Here is a 9,948-nt window from a genome sequence, read left to right on the forward strand (position 1 = left end):
TCTGTATTGGTGTGCTTCACTGTATTGACAAATCTGGAGTGGCTCATTCTTACGTTTTTGTTCTTCAGTGGTAAATAGTGACACCCAGAGGCTCAATCCAAAACTGGAGAATATCCTTGGTCATAGAAATGATATACAGTATTTGCCACCATTTGTTTTAAAAAAATCTATACTGTTTTTTATTTTAAAAAAAATAACACAGACAGTTACAATTCACAAGAAAATAAATAAATTTTAAAAGAAACAGTAAAGCAGGTTAAAACCACCAACAATGCATACAAGGGAGCCAATGGCTAATCAAATTTAGAGAGGAATAATGCCCACAAGGGGAAAAAAAGCTGAAGAACAAGAAGATCAAGGAATACCTAATCAAGAAATATTACTTAGAAACAAGGAAGATCACTGGAAATAATAAAGCAGCAAATAACAGCTATAGCCAAGGAGATTAGCAGCTACAAAGCTGGAATTGCAAACTATAGGCAGAACCTGCAATTTCAGAAGACCTCCAATCAGAAGACTTTCTACCAAACCATCAATGGAGAAACTGAAGGGAATCAGTCAATATCTAACAAGGAAGAAACAGTTCTGGGTGCAGAAATGGGATAACCCAAAGAAATACAACAATGATGTAGCTTGGTTAAAAGAGGTGGATAAAATAAAAAAGAAATTGAAATGAAAGAATTAGCAGAAATGATAGAGAAAAGAGCATGGAAGATCAAGAATTGACTGGATCCAAATGACTGATCCAAATGACTGGATAATCAAGTGCTTAGAAATAACAGGAGTCAGTCAAAACTTCATCAGAAGCTTTGTGCAAAGATTGATGGCACAATACAGTTACAGGTCAATGATGAGAGATTGGGAGAAGTTAATATCAAGAGAGGAATATTTCAAGAAGATTCACTATCATCACTACTATTTGTAAAATCCACTGACAATCCAAACTGCTGACTTTGTAATGACAAAATCGAAACTGTTTCACATTTAATATATGAATGCCACAAAATTGCACAAACTGATTACAAAGCTAGACATGCTGTAAATATAAGTATAATCTTTATTGTCATTGTACTTAAATACAACAAAATTGGTTTTAACCTGGTGCAAAATTATAACAGAAACGAAAAAAGAAAGAAAACGAAAAAAACTAGTGTGTGCATGTGATTGTATTTAAAAGTCTCACAGCCCAGGATATAAACTATCTTTAAACCTGTTTGTTCGGCTGGCTATACTTTGATGTCTTCTGCCTGATGGACTTGAAAAATGTGCTATAATATCCATGCAGTGAGGAAAAATGAAAAAAATAGAATAGAACTAGGAAATGGAAGCATAGTGAAAGCATTAGCATTAGCTAATTTATTTATTAGCATTAGCAAAGGATGAAGGCTACAAATACCTAGCCATATTGGAAGCAGATAACAAAAGGCAAAGAGCAAAAGGAATATATCAGAAGGGTCCGCAAAATATTAAAATCAAAACTAAATGCTGGAAACATAATTAAAGCCATTAATATATGGGCAGTTTCAGTGATATGCTACCCAGCTGGAATCATCAACTGGACTGTGGCTGAACTGGAAAACTTGGCTCGGAAAATGCATAAACTTTTGAATATGTATCACACTTTACATCCACAGTGGCATTGAAAAGTTGCACAGGCCAAGAAAAAAAGGGGTTAGCAGGCTATTGCAAATCCATCAAACTGTAGAAGAATAAAATTGAAGTTTGAATGACTAGGTGAATCAAAGTACAGAAAAATTGCTACAAGCTGTGAAAATGGAGAACATTATATAAACAATAGAAACAAAGGCAGAATATAAGGAAAAACAGATGGATGACAGATTAAATGGATGGAAAATCAACGCTTTGCATGGACAGCACTTGAAAAACATTGAAGGAAAATGTGATAACAACTTGACATGGGCATGTCTTAAGATGGGAACCATCGGGAAAGAAACAGAAGGCCTAATACTTGCTGCTCAAGAGCAAGCTCTACAAACTAATGCTATGAAAGCAAAGATACAAAAATCCACTGACAATCCAAACTGCTGACTTTGCAATGACAAAGTTGAAACTGTTTCACATTTGATATGTTAGCGCTGCAAAATCACGCAAACTGATTACAAAGATATGTCTGAATTGCTAAATTAATCCACTGGTCATTGTGTAAAAAATACGACTTACCTGTATCCGAAAAGTCATGGGAACATAAAGTGGAAAAAGTCACCAAAAATGAGAAGGACTTTCAAATACAGATGGATTGTCATTTGGAACAAAACATGCCAGATATCACAGTTGTTGAAAACCAAAATGTACAATTTATTGATATTGCTGTACCAGAAGATGCCAGAGTCAAAGAAAAAGAACTGGGGAAAAAAAAATCACAAAATATCGCAACCTGACCATCGAAACTATGCAATTATAGATGAAACATGTAATGATACCCATTGTCATCAGGGCACTTGGTACCATGTCCAAGAATTTTACTAAATACATCAAGAAATTGCAGCTTCCTGCAATAACTCCCGCAGAACTGCGAAAACGGTGTAACTCAGAACATCATACATCTTAAGAAGGTACTTGGTTGATACCTAGTATACCTATAATGCTGGCAGCAACCTGTATCAACCATTAGCACCAGTCAATGATATTTGTAACACATTTTTGAATGTTCAGTTGGCTGAGTTTCATGTTTAATGAATAAAGCATATAATAATACTAACAATAACACACAGGATATTGGGTGATTTTACAATATTAAGCCCCACAAATTATAAAAAGATGTTATTGAGGTTCTGATTGGGCATGAAATAGCTATTCTCCTTATTTGGAATAATTAAATTTACATCTCTGTACCAAATGAAACAATAGAAATAAAATGTATCTAAGATATAATCTGGGTAGGTCACCAGGACCAGAGGTTTATTCTTCTGAGCTATAGCAATAGCAATAGCAGTTAGACTTATATACCGCTTCATAGGGCTTTCAGCCCTCTCTAAGCGGTTTACAAAGTCAGCATATCGCCCCCACAGTCTGGGTCCTCATTTCACCCACCTCGGAAGGATGGAAGGCTGAGTCAACCTTGAGCTGGTGAGATTAGAACCGCTGAACTGCAGATAACAGTCAGCTGAAGTGGCCTGCAGTACTGCACCCTAACCACTGCACCACCTCGGCGCTCAGCTTTCAGACTCATGCATGATCCCATCCTCAGGGAACGGGTTGGATCAGGTTGGATCTTACAACATTATCCTGGGACATGTATATTTGCCTTTATTTGTAAAATGTAACTATTTAATTGCAAATAAGAAAAAAGAAAAATTCAATAAAAAGTTAAAATCATCTTCACTTAAAATGTGAGACAGCGAGGGGCCAGCTCAATTCCAGTGGAGCCATCAGCCGGAGGAGAGGGGTACAGGATCTCTGGGACATTGTCATTTTGGTCCAAGATGTAAATAATAACAGAAACATTGGAGCTGAGTGATGGGGAGCCACTATCCTGAGCCTTAACTTAAAACTGAATCTTCATAAAATTTTCATAATCAAATGAGGTTAATGCATAGATAGCTCCTGTCTCAGAATTAATGGAGACATAAGAGGAGAGAAATGATTCAGTTATCTGGTTACCAGTGACATAGAAAGGATAAATTGATTTCTCAAACAATGGAGGGTTGTCATTTGTGTCTAAGATGTATAGTTCAATTACTTTGGCTACTGAGAGAGGAGGTATTCCATGGTCAGTAACTATTATAGTTATATTAAAAGCTGATATCTGTTTCTTGTCAAGGGCATTATCTGACATCAAACTATAAAACTTTTCAGAGGACCTATTTAATTGGAAGGGGAGGTTGTCTGGAATGGAGACTGTGATTTCTCCATTGACTCCAGAATCTCTGTCTCGTACATTTAAAATGGCAATAACAGTTCCGGGTGGTGAACTTTCAACTATGGAATTGGTGACAAAAGTAATTGCTAGCTCAGGTGCATTATCATTCAAATCTGTAAGATAACAACCATTGATCTATCAGTAAAACCTCCCCAATCTTTGGCCTGTACTTCAAATTCATAGAAAGTTGATTCTTCATAATCAAGATTCCCAGTGAGTGTAATTTCACCCGTTGTGGAATTAAGGTGACATATGGGAACATCTAGTTCTGTAGTCGTTTTCAGGAAGTATTTCACCTCTCCATTAAGCCCTTCATCAAGATCAGTGGCATGCACAGTAGCAATAACAGATCCTTTAGGAATATTCTCTTTGACATTCACTTCATAGATCGGTTGGCTGAAAACCGGTACATTGTCATTTGCATCTAAAACAATGACTTTGATTTCTGCAGTGCCAGTTCGGATAGGATCTCCTCCATCATTAGCTGTAAGGATTAGATTATAAACAGTTTGTTCCTCTCTGTCTAGAATTTTTTCCAGTATCAGTTCAGTATGTCTGAAGCCATTTTTTCCCCTATTTGTGTATCCATAGAAAAATGACTGCTGCCTCTGAGTTGATAGCTCTGTATAGAATTTATTCCCAGATCTGGATCTTGAGCTTCAGAAAGAGGGACCTGGAATCCAGGTGTAGATGCCTCACTAATTTCCAACTCTTGTTCCCATAGAGGGAAATTAGGAGCATTGTCATTTATGTCAGTAATTTCCACCTCAATTGCATAAAGCTTTAATTTACTTTCAAGAAGAATTTGGAACTTCAATATACACTTCTCTGCCTGTCCACATATTTCTTCCCAGTCAATTCTCTCAGATGTTTCTAAATGACCACTGTTGACATTGAAAGCAAAGTACTGGATCATACCTACAATGGGAATAATGCGGAGTCCATTTTCTGAAATCTTCATCCCCTCCATTTCCATGTCTTTTGTAATATTTCCCACAAAAGAGCCTTTGTGCATCTCCTCAGGAATCAAACAATGAATCTGCCCAGAAATCATCTTGCAAGCAAAAATAATAGCAAGGTATTGCAGGATCCTCCTTTTAGAGATGCAGGTTTGTGTGTCTTCCATTCTCTTGATGAAAACAATTACTTCAAAGCCAAATGGAAAATGCACCTCTTGGTTTTTAGATTGTTCTTTCACTCACTTGGTAAATGAACAGCAAGAGCAGGACTCCTGACTTTTGATTTCTTTTCCTTCTTAAAGAAGGTGACACCCAGAAGCTCAGCTCAGAATGACAGAAAGCTTACTTTGAACATCCAAATATTGTTTGACCATTGCTACTAAAAAAATTGAATAAAAGTGAAATCTTATCTTACATATTGTATAAAGAAGCTTTTGAAATAAAGATGTAAGGAAGAACTTTATGTTAATTTCTATATTTTTCTACTTCATGTTAATTTCTGTATTTTTCTACAGGACCTATCTACTTTTCTTTATTCAATCCAACAGAAGGAAAGCAGGAAGGACATTGTGATTCCTGTATTAAACGGACTTACTAGAATGAATATTTTGTATTTTACCAGGCAATGTCCTCCAGCGGGTTTTATAAGGAGATTAGAAGGAAAACAAGAATTGGAAAGTGCTGGGTGCTTCTTGTTTAATTGAAGTTAGCTAAAACCCAGAATCTATACAAACTTTTAACATGAATAGCTTGGTATACAGTGCATATTGCATTAAATTAATGCTTCTTATCTTATATTCATAAATAGTCATCTCCCACCAGGCTCCCCATTGTAGGGCACAAAGAAGCAAGAATTACACAGACTTCAATAAGCTATTTTATAGGTAAAATATAGAATTTTGGAACCTGCTCCTGTAGCCATTATTATTAGGGGATTCATAAAGAGAGAATATTTGAATATTCTGAATCTCTTCTTCCTAAGAGCTGAATTGTGCTGGCCTTTCTCCCAGAATTACAAACAAACTCTTATCCCATCTATGGGTTGTTTATGTCTAGCATGGTCTCATTTTTTTCTCAACTTCACCACAGTTTCACCATTTTCTCATTCACCTCCTCTTCCTTTCATCCCAGGACCTACCTACCTTATTTACTTACTTAATTTACTTACTTGTTTATTTTCTAAATACTAGTCTTCATCCATCTCATGCCTCTAAATCTCATGATTTCTTCTGTTTATGATTTCTATTATGTTCTGTTCTATGTTCATATTTTTGCTTGCACATTCATTGTCTTCAATACTACAGGGCGGGGCATAACCTTTTCCTAGGGGGTCACAGCAAGATCGACAGCAGTTTACAACTTCCGTGACACCTCATTTTAAAGCCCATAAAAAACTGAATTGAATGAGCTATTAAATGTTAAATTTGCTTTAAGAATGGCTGGAAAATTCGATTCGGAAGAACAAAGGATCATTGACAGAATAAAATGCATTGCCTTTCGAGAGGCTCGCGATGCTGGAGCGACGTTTATCAATCGAAAATGGATTGCAAACAAATTGAAACGTCATCCGGATTGGGTTACTGATAATTGGAACAAAACAGCCCAAGAATGTTTCACAAAATTTGGAGAAGGGCGTCCTCTGCAACTGTCCCAAGAAAGCAAAGCCATCATTGCAACTGGCAGTCGCAAACAACGAAAAGGAAACCGAAAAGTGGCCCAAGAAATCCTTCAAATTCGTGGAAAACGAGTTGATCAAAGGACAATCGGCCGATATCGAGAACGAGAAGGTTTGAAGCCATTCCACGTCATTTGCAAACCATTGAAAACTCAAACACACGTTCAAGATCAGCTTTGGTTGTGCGATTGGTTGTCTGAATGGACCGAGGAAGATTTTCTTCATTTGGCGCCATCTGACGAATTCTTCGTTTATGCCATTCGAAAACCGAATTTCCAGAACGATCAAATTTGGGCTAAAGACGTCGACGACATCACCAAACATGAACGATATCGACAAATCGTTCGCAATCCGACTTGCATCGGGATTTTCGTCATTTTCACAGCCAAGAAACTGCATTGGGTTTTGAAGGATAAAGGGGAATCCTGGGATGGCAGTTATTTCCGTGAGAAAATTTTATTGGAGAATGTCATTCCATTTCTCAGTGATCCAGACAATGTCTTGGTGGTTGGTGAGGCTGTCTTTCTTCATGACAAAGCTCCTTGCATGCGTGCAAATGCGACTCCGCAATTGTTAAAGGAAAACAATGTCAAATTTTGGGGCAATGACGTCTGGCCGGGAAATTCGCCAGATCTCAATCCGGCAGAGAACATTGGGGCCATAATTAAGGATGAAGTGGAAGCTCTGATGATTCAGGAGCAAGGTCAAAATCGATATTCGGTTGAAACTTTGAGAATGAATTTGGAAACTGTGTTGAAAAATCTGGAAAATCGAACGGAACTGTTTGAAGATTTGTTGTGTTCTTATCCACCTCGTTTGAATGCTGTTTGAAGGGCTAATGGTGGTCATACTGACTATTAAATCGTGTCAATAAACTCAGTTTTTGATGGGCTTTCGAATGGTGTATGAATTATTTGTGTTGTTATTACAAGTGTTGCTGTGACCTCCTAGGAAAAGGTTATGCCCCGCCCTGTACATCATCTTTATTATGTACAGCTTAGAGCATAAAAAGCAGCTTCCCCATCCCAAAAGCTGTATCAACATTTCCTCTGAGGGAACCAGACAAATCCACTAAGCTCATTAATAGCAACCCATTGGAGGATGTGACTACAATTGAATTTGCAAATTTCTTAAATATATATTCCCCCTTTCATAAGAACTCCACTTCATCATATGGAACATTTTTTTTTATTTCAATCCCTGGTTTGATAGCGAATGTGTGGTTAGAAAATGAAAACAAGCATCCTATGCTTTCCCCACTACAAAGACCTTCTTAAGAATCAAGAAGAAAAATCATGGCTGGAAGGACTTCTGGCATCAATTAGTGAAGTTTCTAGACCAGGAGTGTCAAACTCATGACGTCATGATGGCATCACGTGACATATTGGGATTTTCCCCCCTTCACTAAACCTGGTTTGAGTGTGGCCAGTGTTTGATGCATCTGGCACACGGCCAGGAGTTTCACAGCCCTGTTCTAGACCTAACTATACAACTGAGTTTTATTATGTGATAGCAGACTGTTGGCCGGATAAGGGTATGATAGCTACCAGGGAAAATTATTGTGATCTCTGTGCTACATTTTGATAATCTCTAAACTACTTTAGACTAATTTTTTATTTGCTTCATTGGACTTGTCAGATCCCTAAAAATGATACTGCCATTCAATTGGGAAGAGGGGGGCAGGGAGTCAATTTATTGACAGTGCCTGTGACAAATGATATTTTATAACTGGTTTCCTGGCGCCGAAATGCCTGAGATCCCATCATCTTTAGGGGAATGTTTATGAGGGCCATGTGGGATGTTTTACTTTAATGGCTAATGGAAGATAGCCATGGGAATGTATGTTTATTTGGCTCTCAGGGCAGTTGATAAAGGAAACATTTTCACACTTGTATATTGGCTAGAATCTGCATTCTAACAAAGTGGAGGGGTCACTACTACTTTAATTCTACTTGCATTGCCTAAGGGGATTCAGATGTTGCTTTGCCTTTAATTACTTCCATTCTTCTTAATTAAAGGTTCCTTTTGAAATAATCCATTTCAAGAGTCTTCACTTTCTTAAGTTAGGAGAGGAACCCTCACATAAAGCAACATCGGCAAAACGGTCAACCCGGAGAAGCAACATTTGCTCTACCGAGGGGATCCTGCAAACCATGTCTGAGCACAACAGTGAACAAGGGGAAGCTGATTGCTGGAGGGAGACGTCAACCCCCCCCCCCAACCAGAGACCTGCTCTGTGTACCTTGTCGGAGAGGATGAAGTGAGCCTGGAAGACCTCAAAAAGCCCCACTGGTCGATCAGCATTGGGACAAAAAACGGCTGGGAAGGGGGAACCAGAGGAATCACTCTTACCCTTGGTAGTCAAAAACCAGGGTGGCAATTGGAGCTAGAAACCCCCTCTGACCAGGAGGAGCTAAATGAAGCGTCACTGAGAGAGGATCATCTGAAGAGACATGTAACCCAGTTGGTGGTGGAGATTTTGGAAAATGACAACATCCAGACGGAGCCAGAACGGCAACCAAAAGGTGTTGGAAGGGCGGCAGTCGCAGATAACACCAGGGGGCTAACCCCCCTTTGGGCCCTGCTGATAAAACAGATGGCACAGCAGCAACAGCAAGGAACCCAGAAAACCCTCCCCCCAGTTGGCGCATGGATTGGGGGCCGCTCCCAACCAACCCCAAAACCTGAAATTAGAAAGAAAAACTCCTTCCCTTGGGGTAAAGTTTGATGGCAACCCAAAAAAATTGGGATTCTTTGCGGCACATGTGCTCACCTACATACAAGAATACGGGCATGATTTTCAAACCCAAGGATCCCGAGTGCAAGTGGTTACTCTAGCCCTGGAAGGAGCTGCCACCAGATGGATGGTGACACTACATGATGCTGATGTGCCAGAACTGCTGGACTTCAACTGTTTCATGATGGCCCTGCGATGATGTTTCAAGGACCCTCTCGCAGATGGCAAATCATGTGACTGCATTAAAGTTGTGAAGCAGGGACGTTGGCCAGTGGCAGAGTATAACAAAGAATTCCAAGGCCTGGTGTGTCATGTGAACTGGCCAGAAGATATCCTGGTAAGATGGTTCAAGGGCAGGCTGAGTGATGACCTCTACAATGCCTGCATGAGTAGTATCTCCCTAAACCACCTACATGAGTGGTATCTCACAGCTGAAGAGGCAGAGATCGACGTGGTCAGTAACCAGTACTGAGAGGGGCGAATGTGGAAGAAATCCCCACTCCAATGGAAGCAAGAGCCTTTCAACCTGCAAACGGCATCTTCTCCGAAACCCTCAGCCTGCTTTAAGTGTGGAAAGGAGGGGACCATGCTGCAGAATGCCATTCTCAAGCACCAGCTAGAAAACCAGAGTGCCCATGGGGGAGGGGGGAACATATGAAACCTGGCTATTGCAGGAAGGAGATGGCCCTGAGGAGCA

The 9,948-nt window shown here is 39.3% G+C and overlaps 1 pseudogene; it reads right to left on the minus strand.

Moving 5' to 3' along the window:
- Positions 1 to 3,343: 3,343 nt before the first annotated feature.
- Positions 3,344 to 5,006, minus strand: LOC116510753 (annotated as a pseudogene).
- Positions 5,007 to 9,948: the final 4,942 nt, after the last annotated feature.

The sequence above is a fragment of the Thamnophis elegans genome, chromosome 6, assembly GCF_009769535.1.
Source record: "Thamnophis elegans isolate rThaEle1 chromosome 6, rThaEle1.pri, whole genome shotgun sequence".
Lineage (NCBI taxonomy): Eukaryota > Metazoa > Chordata > Lepidosauria > Squamata > Colubridae > Thamnophis > Thamnophis elegans.